Here is a 14228-nt window from a genome sequence, read left to right on the forward strand (position 1 = left end):
TCATCTTTCCCTCTCTGGATCTCTCCTCCAATGCCTCCCCTACAGAGTCTCTCAGGAGACTGTTTAAAACTGCCTCATATGGAACCACAAAAGGCCCCGAATAGCCAAAGTAATTTTGAAGAAGACCAAAGCAGGAGGCATCACAATCCCAGACTTTAGCCTCTACTACAAAGCTGTAATCATCAACACAGCATGGTATTGGCACAAAAACAGACACATAAACCAATGGAATAGGATAGAAACACCAGAACTAGACCCACAAACGTATGGCCAACTAATCTTTGACAAAGCAGGAAAGAACATCCAATGGAAAAAAGACAGTCTCTTTAACAAATGGTGCTGGGAGACCTGGACAGCAACATGCAGAAGATTGAAACTAGACCACTTTCTCACACCATTCACAAAAATAAACTCAAAATGGATTAAGGACCTGAATGTGAGACAGGAAACCATCAAAACCCTAGAGGAGAAAGCAGGAAAAGACCTCTCTGACCTCAGCCGTAGCAATTGCTTACTTGACACATCCCCAAAGGCAAGGGAATTAAAAGCAAAAATGAACTACTGGGACCTTATGAAGATAAAAACTTCTACACACCAAAGGAAACAATCAACAAAACTAAAAGGCAACCAACAGAATGGGAAAAGATATTTGCAAATGACATATCGGACAAAGGGCTAGTATCCAAAATCTATAAAGAGCTCACCAAACTCCACACCCGAAAAACAAATAATCCAGTGAAGAAATGGACAGAAACCATGAATAGACACTTCTCTAAAGAAGACATCCGGATGGCCAACAGGCACATGAAAAGATGCTCAACGTTGCTCCTCATCAGGGAAATATAAATCAAAACCACACTCAGATATCACCTCATGCCAGTCAGAGGGCCAAAATGAACAAATCAGGAGACTATAGATGCTGGAGAGGATGTGGAGAAACGGGAACCCTCTTGCACTGTTGGTGGGAATGCAAATTGGTGCAGCCACTCTGGAAAACAGTGTGGAGGTTCCTCAAAAAATTAAAAATAGACCTACCCTATGATCCAGCAATAGCACTGCTAGGAATTTACCCAAGGGGTACAGGAGTACTGATGCATAGGGGCACTTGTACCCCAATGTTTATAGCAGCACTCTCAACAATAGCCAAATTATGGAAAGAGCCTAAATGTCCATCAACTGATGAATGGATAAAGAAATTGTGGTTTATATACACAATGGAGTACTACGTGGCAATGAGAAAGAACGAAATATGGCCCTTTGTAGCGACATGGATGGAACTGGAGAGTGTTATGCTAAGTGAAATAAGCCATACAGAGAAAGACAGATACCGTATGTTTTCACTCTTATGTGGATCCTGAGAAACTTAACAGAAACCCATGGGGGAGGGGAAGGAAAAAAAAAAAAAGAGGTTAGAGTGGGAGAGAGCCAAAGCATAAGAGACTCTTAAAAACTGAGAACAAACTGAGGGTTGATGGGGGGTGGGAGGGAGGGGAGGGTGGGGGATGGGTATTGAGGAGGGCACCTTTTGGGATGAGCACTGGGTGTTGTATGGAAACCAATTTGACAATAAACTTCATATATTGAAAAAAATATAAAAATAAAAAAATAAAACTGCCTCGTATTGTCCAGACTCCATGGGCTCCAGGGCAGCACTAGACTATTCCCAGTATCGCCTTTAGCCCTGGCAAATCATCTCTCTTTTAGCTTCAAGCAAAACCCCCTTCCGTTTTGGATACTGCCTTCTGTCCATACTACCATCTAACCTTATTCTGGCTGTCATCCAAACTCCAAATGTGTTGAGGGTTTGGCATCTGGATCACAGTCTTCCAAGTCATGCCATGATCCTGGGTGACTATAGTATCTACATGGATGAAAAATTCAACATTTTAGTCTTAAATCTTCTTGAACTTGCCTTAAATCTTCTTCAACTACCTGAATGGCTGCCTGCTGGGCTCTGAAATCTTTAACATTGTCTTTACCCCTAACCTTCAGTCACCCAAACCTGACACACTGCTTCATATTTCTCTTCCCTGTACTTTCCTATTCTCTTAATTCAGTTCTTCTCTGCAGTCTAAACATGACAAAATCTTTTCTATATAAAAAACAGCTTCATCCCTGATCACAAGTCAACCTCTAGCTGTCTTTTAATATCTCTTATTCCCTTCTGAGTCGAATGCCTCATAAGAATTATCTTAAAGATTTTTTGTTGTTGTTGTTAATTTGAGTATGGTTCACAGGCATGTTACATCAGTTTCAGGTGTACGACATAGTGATTTAACATCTCTACAGGTATGCTGTGTTCACCACAAATGTAGCTACCATCTGTTAGTATACAATGTCATTACAATTTCATCAACTATATTCCCTGTAGCTGTGCCTTTTATTTCTGTGACTTATTCATTCTATAACTGGAGGATTATCCTTATTTTCTGCTTTGACTCATTCTTTGGGAGTCAGGCAACTGATTCCACTAAGTCAATGAAATTGCCGTTTCTGGCCATCATCTAATTATCCAATCCAATGGACTGCTTTCAGACTTCATTATAGTTAATCTCTCTGCAGCATTTGACTCTCTGCGGTCAGTTTTTCTTCCTTGGATTTTCTGGCACAGTTCTCTCAGGGTCATTTCATGATTTCTTTCCAGTCTCCTTTGCCAGTTCCTCCTATTTCCACCCTAAAATGTGAATGATTCATTTTCCTCTTCTTTTTGTGTGCTCTTTGCATGTCTCATTCTCTTCTCTGACTCCCATCTATAGGCTGAGGATTCATGAATTCTAAAGGGAAGTGAATGAATAAATAATTACTTTCTAAACAATACATATTGTCTCAGGAATGATTTAAAACTGCTAATAAGGATACAGGAAAATCCAACTGAGAAGCAAAAAATAAGTAGGAGACAAAAGGAACAAATTGAAATAAGGGAGAAAACAAAATGTCACCCAGGAGGAATGAGGCTAAATATGCTATAAGTCCCAAATTTAGTCTTAAGCTTTTCAGAAACCAGTGAGAAGAGGGTGAAATCTCATTATGGTTATGCAATCCAAAATGCCTGTAAGATATCAGTTGTTTAGAAACCCAACCATTGGTGCCACTGGGTGGAAAGCTCTCAGGGGTGGATGAGGAGGCCTCCAAAGGACATGAATCAAATCTTCAATGTCACTATTCCAGAAGATAAACTCATAAGTTCCCGGGGGCTGTTTTATAAACACGTTCCATTTAGACAGTGGCATCAGGGTAAGATTCAATTTAGTTAAAGCAGTTCTGTGACAGACCAATATAATATGGTTTATGTTCCTAAGGAAATGTTTTAGAGAATCTTGAAGATAATTTTGTCTTGCAAGCAATTGTCTCATAAAACAGCTTTTGACACCTATTGAGGACGTTGAGCATGAGATTCTACTCTGTGACAAGTATTTAATCTAGCAAACTTGTATTTCTAGTTCTAATCTAAATACTTGGTAGTTATCTGCACCTTGATATCCCACAGGTATCTTGGTTTCCAAAACTGCACCCATTATTCCCTCCAAACTGATTTTTCCTATGCTCTGACTGGGAATGATAACATTATGCACCCAGTCTCATCAAGAAATCTTGAAGGCATCCTAGACTTTTGTTTCTTTCCCCCATTGTTCCTCACATTCACAAAATACCCACATCCTTCTGATAGACTCTCCTTATATCTCGTGTCTCTATCCTGCCTCCTAGCTTCACTGCCACTGTTTGGGTTCCTTCGGGACCTTATTACTTGTCTGAACTACTACACTATTGTATTATTGTCTTCCTTGGTCATAGTCTGGCCCTCTGTCCCCTGATCCAGTTTCCATCTGATTCACCTTTGTGCTTCTGGCATTACCACAGCGATTAGCACATGGCAGGCAAGTAAGGTATTTTTGTTGGATGAATTCATATATGGATGAATGAATGTACACACACGTGAGTCTTATGAGAGTCATTATTATAATGCTCCTTTCTGGGGCACCTGGATGGCTCAGTTGGTTAAGTGTCAGACTCTTGATTTCAGCTTGGGTCATGATCTCACAGTTGTGGGATCAAGCCTCATGTCAGGCTCTGTGCTAGGCATGGAGCCTGCTTGGGATTTTCTCTCTTTCCCTCTCTCTCTGTCCCTCCTCCTCTCTCTCTCTCTCTCTCTCTCTCTCTCAAAAAAAAAATTATGCTCCTTTCTAATAATAGGAGAATCATATCTACTCATTCGTGCACCATCAGGATTAAGGCAAGTATTTGTGTACAGTGGTAAGAAATTAAATGTTGTTTCACAGATTCTGAGTTTTTTTTTTTTTTTCTTTAATCTTTCCTATGGGCAAACACTTGAGGAGGAGACCGAAGAACTCAATTCTCACGTTATTGTTAGAAGAAACTCCAAGAGAAGCCTAAAGAGGAGAGGAGGAGAAGGAGGTGGAGATGAGCAGCTGTGTATCCACCAACAGCCTGGAGGTGGGAGGTGAAGGATTGACTCAGAAAAGCAGTCAAGATTTAATTAAAGACCCAGGCGTGGAGACGCTCATGTGAGGGGAACAAAGAAGACTCACCTGTAACTTCCTGGTATTTGTTGGGAGAGGATGAAGGGAAGAGATTTATATGAATGTTAAGAATATGTAGCAATGTGGGAGGGAGCCCATAGGGGAAATTGTAAGATAAGTACATGAAATATGATTGGTTGAGAGTATAAAGCAACATTGGGAGAGGCTCTTGATAGGAATAATTACACGAACGCAGCTGATAGCTACAGCCCTTTGTCTCCTAGAAGTAGGATGGCTATTGTGGCTAGGTAGAACAGTGTTATTAGTTAGCTAATCAAAGAGTGTTAAAAATCCATGCAAACTGCATCTTGGGCTCACCCCTACTCTATGAGGGTGAGAGACAGGAATGAGAAATAAGTATTGCTTTATGACGCTGGCCCCGGAACTCTCAGGAAGTAGTATAAATCCTTCAGTAGCAGTTCTGCCGAAGGACTAAACCAGACAGGACGATAGGTTTCATACTGGGTACTAACTCTTGTTAAATACCCAGATTATGACATTCAGAACAGGGTCTGTCCTACAGGAACCGTGTACTAATCAACAGAGAAGATCTCCTGGAGGAAGACCATTTACTTAAGTCTCTTAAGTCATGGAGCCATCCACCCCTTTCTCCTTAAGGGCATATCTCTTACTTCCTTTTGGCCAAGGGAGAAGAGGAAAGAAAAAGAAAAAGAAGGTAAGGCTTATTAAATCTCTAATGACAGTAATAATTGTATTGAGAGCTAACATTATTAAACACTCACTATGTTTAGGGCACTGGTCTCAGAGCTCTAGTTGTATTGTTATTTTTTATTTATTTGATTATTGCAACAACTTTGGAATAGGTATAATTTTGTTAGCAGGGCACACCTTCTTATAGTGGAAGATCATAGCTATGGGAAGATGGGTTTCCAGCTGATTACACTGCTTCTGTGGCCTGTCAGGTGCTCTAGGGAAGACTTTGTTGCCTAAAGCCTCTGTGTGCACAACCTGTAATTTGCAGATATAATAGCTATCATAAAGAGTTATATTGATGATTAGAGATAATATTATATAAAGGGTCTAACATGGTCGTTAGCATGGAGGAAGTAGACAGTAAAAGGGAATTAATGTCAGGTCCTCTTTGATTAAACTCTTTTTGTTCTTCTATTTTACACTTAAAGTTAGGATAAAATTAGTTACCGCTATTTTCTCTTCCAAGCCCTGCTTTTTTTTTTTTTTATTTCTTAAATTCTCAAAGGGAGTCCTAAAGCAGGAGATCAACAGACCAGTGCATAATGAGAATGAAGAGATGTTCTTGATTCTGCTAATGAATTTTAGCCAGTTCCGTTCAATAGTAGACAAACTTAGAGCCCAAACAAAGAGTTAAATGTTATAACCAGGTATTTCCAGTTTTTCCCAAGTTTCATGACTGAGTATCTAGTAGAGGCCAAATCAGAAAGAAAAGTTCCGGGAATGCAGGACTGAGCCAGGCCAGATTATTTTAATTTATTATTTGGCCCTCCAAGGGGCAGGGCAAAGCACCAGGAACAGTGAGATCAAGCTACAGGCAGTTCTGATCATTTATTTCCTCTAACTAGGCTCAGTCAATCTTAGTAAAATGAAGTGGCGTAGATTGGCTTTTGATAACTTCAGATGGCAAGTAATATTTGAGTGTTTTCAGTAAAACAAAAAATAGAAGTGATAAATAGTGGGAATAGTGACATGCTGTGAGAATGGTTCATGAGAAAAATTAATAATACTACCAATTTCTATCATTACATCCTGGGGAAGCTACAGAATTATTCAGGGGCTTGGTCTTAATTATCTTCTAATGAAGATTTGATTTCATTTGCTCTTGTAATCTCTCATTCTTATGTCTCTTTCCATACACTTCCCTTGCTTTTAATTTCCTAGAGTTAAAATGTTCCATGCTTAATATTCTCAGTAGAGCAGCTGAGCTCCATAGAGGAAATACTATGTCAATCTCACAAATAATATAATGAGTTGTGCAAGGGCCTTGCTTTACTACTGCTGGTCATATTTTTATGTGATGCATGTACTCAGTAGGAGGAATGAGGAAGGATTTAGGGAGAAGCAATGTGATAGCCACTCCTATAAATCTTCTCAACTACTACTCTCCCGGTTTGCTTTAGCTTTGTTAAAAAATATCTTAGGCTTTTCCGCATTTTTAAAAATAAAATTTCCCTTGTATCAAAGGACTACATTCAGATTGTGTAGAGAGTCAAATAGTTCTGTAAGGTCATTATGAAAAGCACCAACAACTTTAATGGATTACTACTTCCTAATTTTTCACTTTTAGACATTATCTACCTCTTTCCCATGAAAGGTGAAGATTTAGCTCTCTTTCCCTCCCCTCCTTGCCCATCCCAATCACCCACACATTTCCCATCCGTCCATTCTCCCATCCCCTCCGTAGAGTTTTATTCTCTTGAAAAATTTCATTGGGTCTATAGTTTGCACGTAAATAATTAAAACTATTCAAATGATGCCTATACTTGAGTAATGTAATATACTATAACTGTTTTCCGTGCACAATATTTGATTTTTCCAAATTATCTTCTTTGTTGATGGTTATTCTTTTAATGTGTTTATCACAAATTTAAACCCAAATTCTCACCCAATTGTGTAAACCTCTTATTAACACATCACATATTCTACCAGCTTCATCTTTTGGAAATAACTTTCCCAGGAACTTCTAATTGATTTAAATTTAGGTAGTGGCTTTCAAGACCTGCTGCCAAGCTGTCCTAGGATCTTATCTTGGAATTTCCTTTTCATCTCTCTCTTGTGTGGCAGCCTCTGTTTTCTTCAGTTCTCAGTGTTTTTCTTCCTCTGTTCCCCCATTTTATTGGATAACATCCTTCCGTAGCTTCCTGAGAAAGAAAGGATGGGCAGCAAAGTTTTCGAGACTTGCATATTCAAAAATGTATTTATTCCACCTTCAGGCTTAATTATAGTGTGGATGGATAGTTTGTTGGATACAAAATTCTAGGAAGCAAATCATTTTCCTGTGCAATTTTAAAAGCATTGCTCTGTTGTTTCATAGCTTCTTCTGTTAATTAGAAGCCGAAATTCTGTCATTATTTTTGATGGTCTGTAAAACCTGTTGTGTCTGGAAGACTCTTTATATTTGCTCTTCTTCCTAATGGCCTGAAATTTTATGTGTCTATTTTCATGCATTATGTTGGGCATTCAGTCCAGAAACTCAAGTCCTTTAGTTTGTTAACATTTTTTGAAATTGATTTTTATTTGCTCTCTCTGCATTTTCTTCTGGAACACACCTATTATAATGAAGTTAGATCTCCTGAATTAATCCCCTGATTTTCCTATTATTTCTCAACTATAGACCACTTCTGTTTTCCTTCTACTTTCTGGACGATTTCCTTAATATTTATTTCAGGATTTCTGTTGTGTGTTTAATTTCTACAATCATATTTTTAATTGTTAAACATCAACTTTATGCTGATATAATTTATATACAAAAAAACCCCACACCATTTAAGTGTATAGTCAGTTTTGACAATGTATATTTAATCAATATATGAACCATTTCAATTATACCAAAACTTTTTTTTGTGCACTTTGTAGGATTTCATTATGTATCTTTTTCATTCTTTTAACCTATTTTTACATTTAAAGTGGCTTCTTGTACATGGAATATCGCTGCATCTTTTTTCCCCAATACAGATTAATAATCTTTGCCTTTTAATTGGAGTGTTTAGACCATTTTCATTTAGTGTACTTATCTATCTGGTTAGGTTTAATTGATATTATACTGTTGGCTTTCTATTTGTCTCATTTAATCATTGGTTATTTTTCATATTTTTATGCCTTCTTTTGGATTAATTGAATGTTTTTCAGTATTTCATTTTATTTCCACTATTGGCTTAATCATTATAATTCTATGATCATCTTAAATTTTTTTTTTCAAGAACTCTTTTTTTATTTCCAAATATCCTTTTTAAGATTCCAACCTATTGTTTCATGGATGTATTTTTTTCTCCTTATCTCTGTGAATATATTAATACACTTAAGGTTTTCTTCTCCCTGCATAGTTGCTCCAATTTGCTTTCCTCCAACAGTTTGTTTTGTTTCTTTCACATCAGAGGATTTCCTCTAATGTTTTACAATATACTCTAGGGGATTCCATTTTGGATAATGACCCACCAACCAAATTGGATCCTTGCTTTTTGGGAATTTTTAAGATGAGACACAGCAAGAGTAGTAGCAGTGGTAGAGGAGAACAAAATGGAACAGGTGCTGAGACAAAGGGAAGCTGAGTCATAAGAATGAGTAACAGCTGATGACTGCATTTCAAGGGATGCTTGGTGTCTGAGTGGGGATGAATGACTTAACCAGGTTCATGAGGGCAAATAGCTACTTAAATAGTTTTCTGGGTTCTCCAGTTTCTTGTGCATCTTTACAACCAACTGAACTCCCACTACCATGTGGTGGGATACCAAGATACCACTGGTATCTTGTAGCCCAAAGGACCTTAGCATATACACATAATAGAAGGTGTAATTAGCAGAAACAATTAATGTAAAGTGTAAAATCTGCAGGTTATACATGTTAGGCTAAAAGCTTTACAAATTATAAGGCACATAATGAGTAGGAATGTGTGCTCTGTAGTCAGAGCACCTGAATTTGAATCCTGGCTCTGCAACCTTGGGCCTATCACTGAACTCCTCACCCTTAATTCCTCATAGGTGGGGATAATAATCAGAGGTAGTTTCAGAATTTCTATTTAGAAGTGGATTTGCTAGCAATCTGATTGGAAAAAGAACTTGCACTGAGTTTGTGTAGCACATTCCAAAAAAGTCAGCTTTTCAAATCGAACAATAGAGAGTGGCTGAGAGAGAGAGAGAGTTAGAGTTAAAGATACTCGTTGGCACCATCATTCCTAATAACACTGGTTGGTTTGTTATGAGAACTAAATAAAATTATTTATTTTAGGGATTTAACATACGACCTAGTAATACGTATTCTATGCATTATCAATGATGGTATTAAATTATTATAATATTTTTATTATCAGGTATTTGAATGAAGGACATATGACAGAGAGGAACAAGAGTTTCTTGAAGTCACAGGCAGGTCATGGTGTCTCTACAATAGGCTTAATACACCTCCACTCTAAACCTGGAATTAAATGAGCGCTGTATCCAATTCTATCTCTTTCGCACTCTAGAGAACTCCTCTCCTGTGGTTACTGCCTGTGGTTGAAGCTGTCTGCTTACTCTGTCTTTGCTTTATCACTGTGTCATGCCCTCTAACAACTGCATTCCCAGGGAACTCTATGTTGTATGCAGTGACTTGCCCCCACCCCCCCAAAGATGCTGCTTCTGATTTTTAAATTTGTGTCTTGTCAGCCAAGTTCAGTTTCAACTCCCAGTGGCCAGGCATCCTTTTTTTCTCCCCCTAGACTGTTCCCTGAATCAAGTCTTTATTTACTTTGCAAATCCCATCACGCCTAGACGATGGGCTGAGATGACATATGTGGAAACACAACCCTATATAAGATATACCAGTAAACATTTTGTGATTTTCACAGACGGTTGGGGCTGAGGGTACAGTGAAGTCACACTGTTAATCAAATCTTACAAAATGTACTTCTCTCTTATTCATGCTTATTCAAAGTCTTCCCACAATGAATTCTTATGTAAGTTGATACGTAGTTTTAAAAAGCCATTGTTGCTGAGGCTTAAAGAAGTAAATGCTCTTTGAGTGGACTCGAACCATCTTCTTGCCTGCCCTAGCCGCTGAAGGTAGCTCCTCATCCCACGCTCCACACATCTAAGGACTTGAATTTGCTTTGAGTCAGTCTCCTTCCTCACCACCTTTACCTTCACTTCCACTTATTTGCTTTTCACCTTTTTTTTTTTTTTCTAGATGTGATGTTCTTGCTCTGGTTGGCTTTTCTGAATAGGTTTTAGCCTAGTTTGACCCTTTATCTTGATGAAACCTTTAAATGACACTCTTGTATAAAGGTGTCCACAGGTCTGACTTGTGGCCCTTAGAAAGGACCCCGCTCTTGGAGCCTTTGGTGATCCATCCATTCTTCCCTGGTTCTGGATTAGAAGTGGATAAATTGGACATTCTACAAGTATTAAGGACTTTGGATTTAATGGAGATCACCAGTTCTCAACCTTTACTTTCATCAACACTAATGAAGGATAATTTCACATCAATAACACATTCGCATAAGTGGAGCTGGATAATGTGAAATTCTTACTATACTAGTAATATCATTATTCTTTTTTCTATCTCTCAGAAATGCAGCTGGAAATGTTAGAGTGACATTATTAATGGGATACTTTTAAATCCACTCTAATTTATGGAAAATGTATAAATACATTAGTTTATGATGCATAACAAATTACTTAAGTTACACTTCATTATTGATTGAGACACATTAGTGAATTTTAAATCTTTTTTTTTTTTTTTAAGTTCTTAACAGTGGAATTCTTCTTAGTAGGGACCTGTTTCTGAAAAGTCCAACATGTAAAACAAATTGAAAGGGAATCTCACTGATTGGGTTAGAACTCAATCCCTTCTGTGTTCTTTGAAGACCATGCAGCCCCTCCATAAAGTCCTTGGGGCTTTGCAGAGCACAATGTGAAAACCCAATGCCTTTAATTATATCTTAAGCTACAAGCAGTGATTCCATGAAGTTGCACCACAGTGAGAGTTCATCCGGGATAAGGCATCTAGGAAAGTATTTTTATGAGGAAGCTATTGAACTGTGACAACATTGTACTATTTGGAATATTGGAACCAGACTCTTACTGCATTGTTTTATTCCTTCATTACCATGTCCCTCCAGGTCCCTACTCCTTGTGATTCATGGCTATCACCCAGAAGCCAAGGACTCCTGGCCTGCCGTCCTCTCCCAAACCCTCATTGCCATTTCATCCCTATCCATGCTGACCTTATCCCATCTGGCTCTTGTCTTACTGATTGTCCATCTGTCCAATGTGGCCTCTGGAACGCCTCCTCTCTTGTCAACATATTCCATTATATGCTCCATACCACGTTTTTCTCTTTCCCATGGACTCCTTTGTCATGGTTAATGACTCCATGGTCCTCCTCTTGCTTTCTGAGTCATCATCTCTGATGACTCACATACCCTCCACTTCATATTTAGTCACCAATTCCTATTCATTCTAGGTTTAAAAATGTCTCTCAGGTGTGAGGGAAATCTGGCTGCAATGTCTGTCATTCCATTGATCACCAGGGTTGAGTTGGTCAATCTAGCTTGCTAGGTGGGTGTCTCTTTCCTCCCTCACTGCTCTGTGAATGTTCTTCCCGAAACTGCACACTTGGTCAAAGAAGATGACCTTCCCTGAAAGAGCAGGACTGTCCTTCAGTAGAGGGTATAGTTCTGCTAGAACCTCCAAAAACAAGCTCTCCAAGTCCATTTGTAGGGGAACATATGGTAGTGAAGCTTCTAAGACTCCAGACGTATACAGATGAGGTGCTGCATGTGGCAGTCTGCCTTTATTAAAAAAAAAAAAAAGTCTCCAAATCTGACACCGTCATAATCTCTAGGCTCTTAAAATAACTTTTGCACAGAGCTTTGAATATAGTCTATACTCAAAAAAGTTTGCTGAGTGCAGTATTTGTTTTAATATTTTCCAAATGTGCGTGCCCTCTTTCCTGCCTTCTCCCCTGCTTATTTATTTTCTTTCTGACTTCAGTCTCATATTTGGGTGAAGATATTTAAGATTTTCTTCTATTCAATATTTATGATTGACATTCTTTTGAAAAACTAATAGTTGTAACCTTAAGGTAGGATTTTAATAGGGAATATAGCAAACTTTAGCAATTTTATTCAATTTTACTATATAGAGCAGCAGTTTCCAACCTTGATGTTGTTTTGATCAGGCATTTCAGAAGGATCTGGAGTCTCTCTCTATTTTTTTAAGTTTATTTATTTTGAGAGAGAAAGAAGACACGAGCAGGGGAGAGGCAGAGAGTGAATCCCAAGCAGGCTCTGCACTGACAGCGTGGAGCTGATACAGGGCTCGAACCCATGAACCATGAGATCATGACATGAGCCGAAACCAAGAGTCAGATGCTTAACCAGCTGAGCCACCCTGGTACCCAGGAAGAACCTGGAATCTAATGGGGGAAATGTGAATAAGAGAGACCAGCAGTGTGATAGAGACTCTGAAAGGAATATGTGCCAGGTAATGTGGTGCAGTGATCAATTCTACCTGAGGTTAGGGAGGTGGGGAGGTCTTAGAGGGCTTCAAAGAGGGAGTAGCTCCCACTTTTGGAATTTAAATGGTTTGTAGGTGCTCAGATAAGGAAGATGGGATGAGAGAGTTTAAGGTAGGTTAGGCTAAAGAAGGTGAGAAATGTTCATTGTATTTTACAGAAGGATAGGATTTTAATAGCTATGAATGGAAAGTGCGTATAGCAGGTGGAAAGAACAGTAATAATTAAGGTGTGTGGTTTAGGGCATGTTTGAGACTTATCAATAACTCTTTGACCTCATGACAAGGTGTATTGAGAGAAAAGAGTGGATAGGCAGGTGGGTTTCCATTATGGAAGGCCATGAGAACCATAGTAAGTAGTTCCACTTTAGGAAATGTTGAGCTCAAGAATATTCTTTAGCATGGAAAGAGAGCACCAAAGCTAAACTGTAAGCTAAGAATTCTGGTGACATGTGTGAGGACTGGACTGTAGTGGGGGAGAGATTGGTGGGCTGCATTGACCAGACTTGTGACTGACAAGTCTTGTATGGTTATTGAAAATGTTGGTGGGCAGTCCTCAGATTCCATAACCTTATCTTCCAGTTTAGAATGAAAGTATGATGGCGAAAGAGGAAAACTAGGCAGAGAAATGTTGTGCAGGGCCTTCAACAGTTTGATTTTTTGAGGAGACGGCTGTTGCCAATGAACTTTGCTTGTAGTGAGCTGTAATGTAGTGAGGAGGTAGAACAGCAGGAGAGGACGAAATTAGTGTGGGGAATATTGTTACCTGTTGCAGCAACTATCTGATCACCTAAAAGATTTACACATTTCTTCCCCTCACCAGCTCCCCTTCTGGCAACCATTCTCGGTAACAAAAGGGGAGGTATTATGGAAGAAAATTTAAGAAAAATATTAGGTAGGCATTTGTTCACACCAGCAGGACTTGACATTTTACAGGTTCTAACTCATTGAATCCTCATAACAATGCTATATAGTAGATTTTTTTAATCCTATTATACAGTTGAAGTAACCAAGTCTCCGAGAGGACAAGTGACCCATGTGAGGTCACGTAATGAGTAGGTGGCAGAACCAAGATCTGAACCCAGAAACATCTAGGTTCAAAGCCCCTTCTTTTTCCAACAAATGCTGTTTTGTATTTTTGTATTATCTTAGGAAATGCTTTTTTTCTCTTTTGAAGTATTATTGTTAATATATGTCTCCCAAGTTGACATCAAATATTCCAAATCTGGGAAGTAAGTTAAGGAGGAAATTAAAGAAACCTACATCAACAGACACATTCTTTTCCACTTTCATTCATGCAGTTTAATTTTTACACACTGAAAAGACTATTTTCATGAAATTAGCCAGCCATGAATGTCACATTATTTTTCCTTTTCTTTTCTGATTGCCAAGAGGATCTCACCTAAAATTAGAAAATATTTTGGTACCTCACCTCTCACAGGGATGTAAAAATTAAATTAATAAATTTATGCACTGCTATGAATTC

At 38.5% G+C, this 14228-nt stretch overlaps 1 long non-coding RNA gene across 2 annotated transcripts in view; it reads left to right on the top strand.

Annotated features, from left to right (window-relative positions):
* The first annotated feature begins 4323 nt into the window (after positions 1-4323).
* The window catches only part of LOC124502256 (uncharacterized), an 87639-nt gene continuing 77734 nt past the window's right edge, over positions 4324-14228 (top strand). For both annotated transcript variants that reach the window (XR_006959882.1, XR_006959883.1), the window contains exons 1-2: positions 4324-4560; positions 5062-5214. This is a non-coding gene — a long non-coding RNA (uncharacterized LOC124502256). The remainder of the gene's footprint in view (positions 4561-5061; positions 5215-14228) is intronic.

The sequence above is a fragment of the Lynx rufus genome, unplaced genomic scaffold (genome assembly GCF_022079265.1).
Source record: "Lynx rufus isolate CCGP_SWC_20201006 ecotype Redwood Valley unplaced genomic scaffold, mLynRuf1.p SCAF_7, whole genome shotgun sequence".
Lineage (NCBI taxonomy): Eukaryota > Metazoa > Chordata > Mammalia > Carnivora > Felidae > Lynx > Lynx rufus.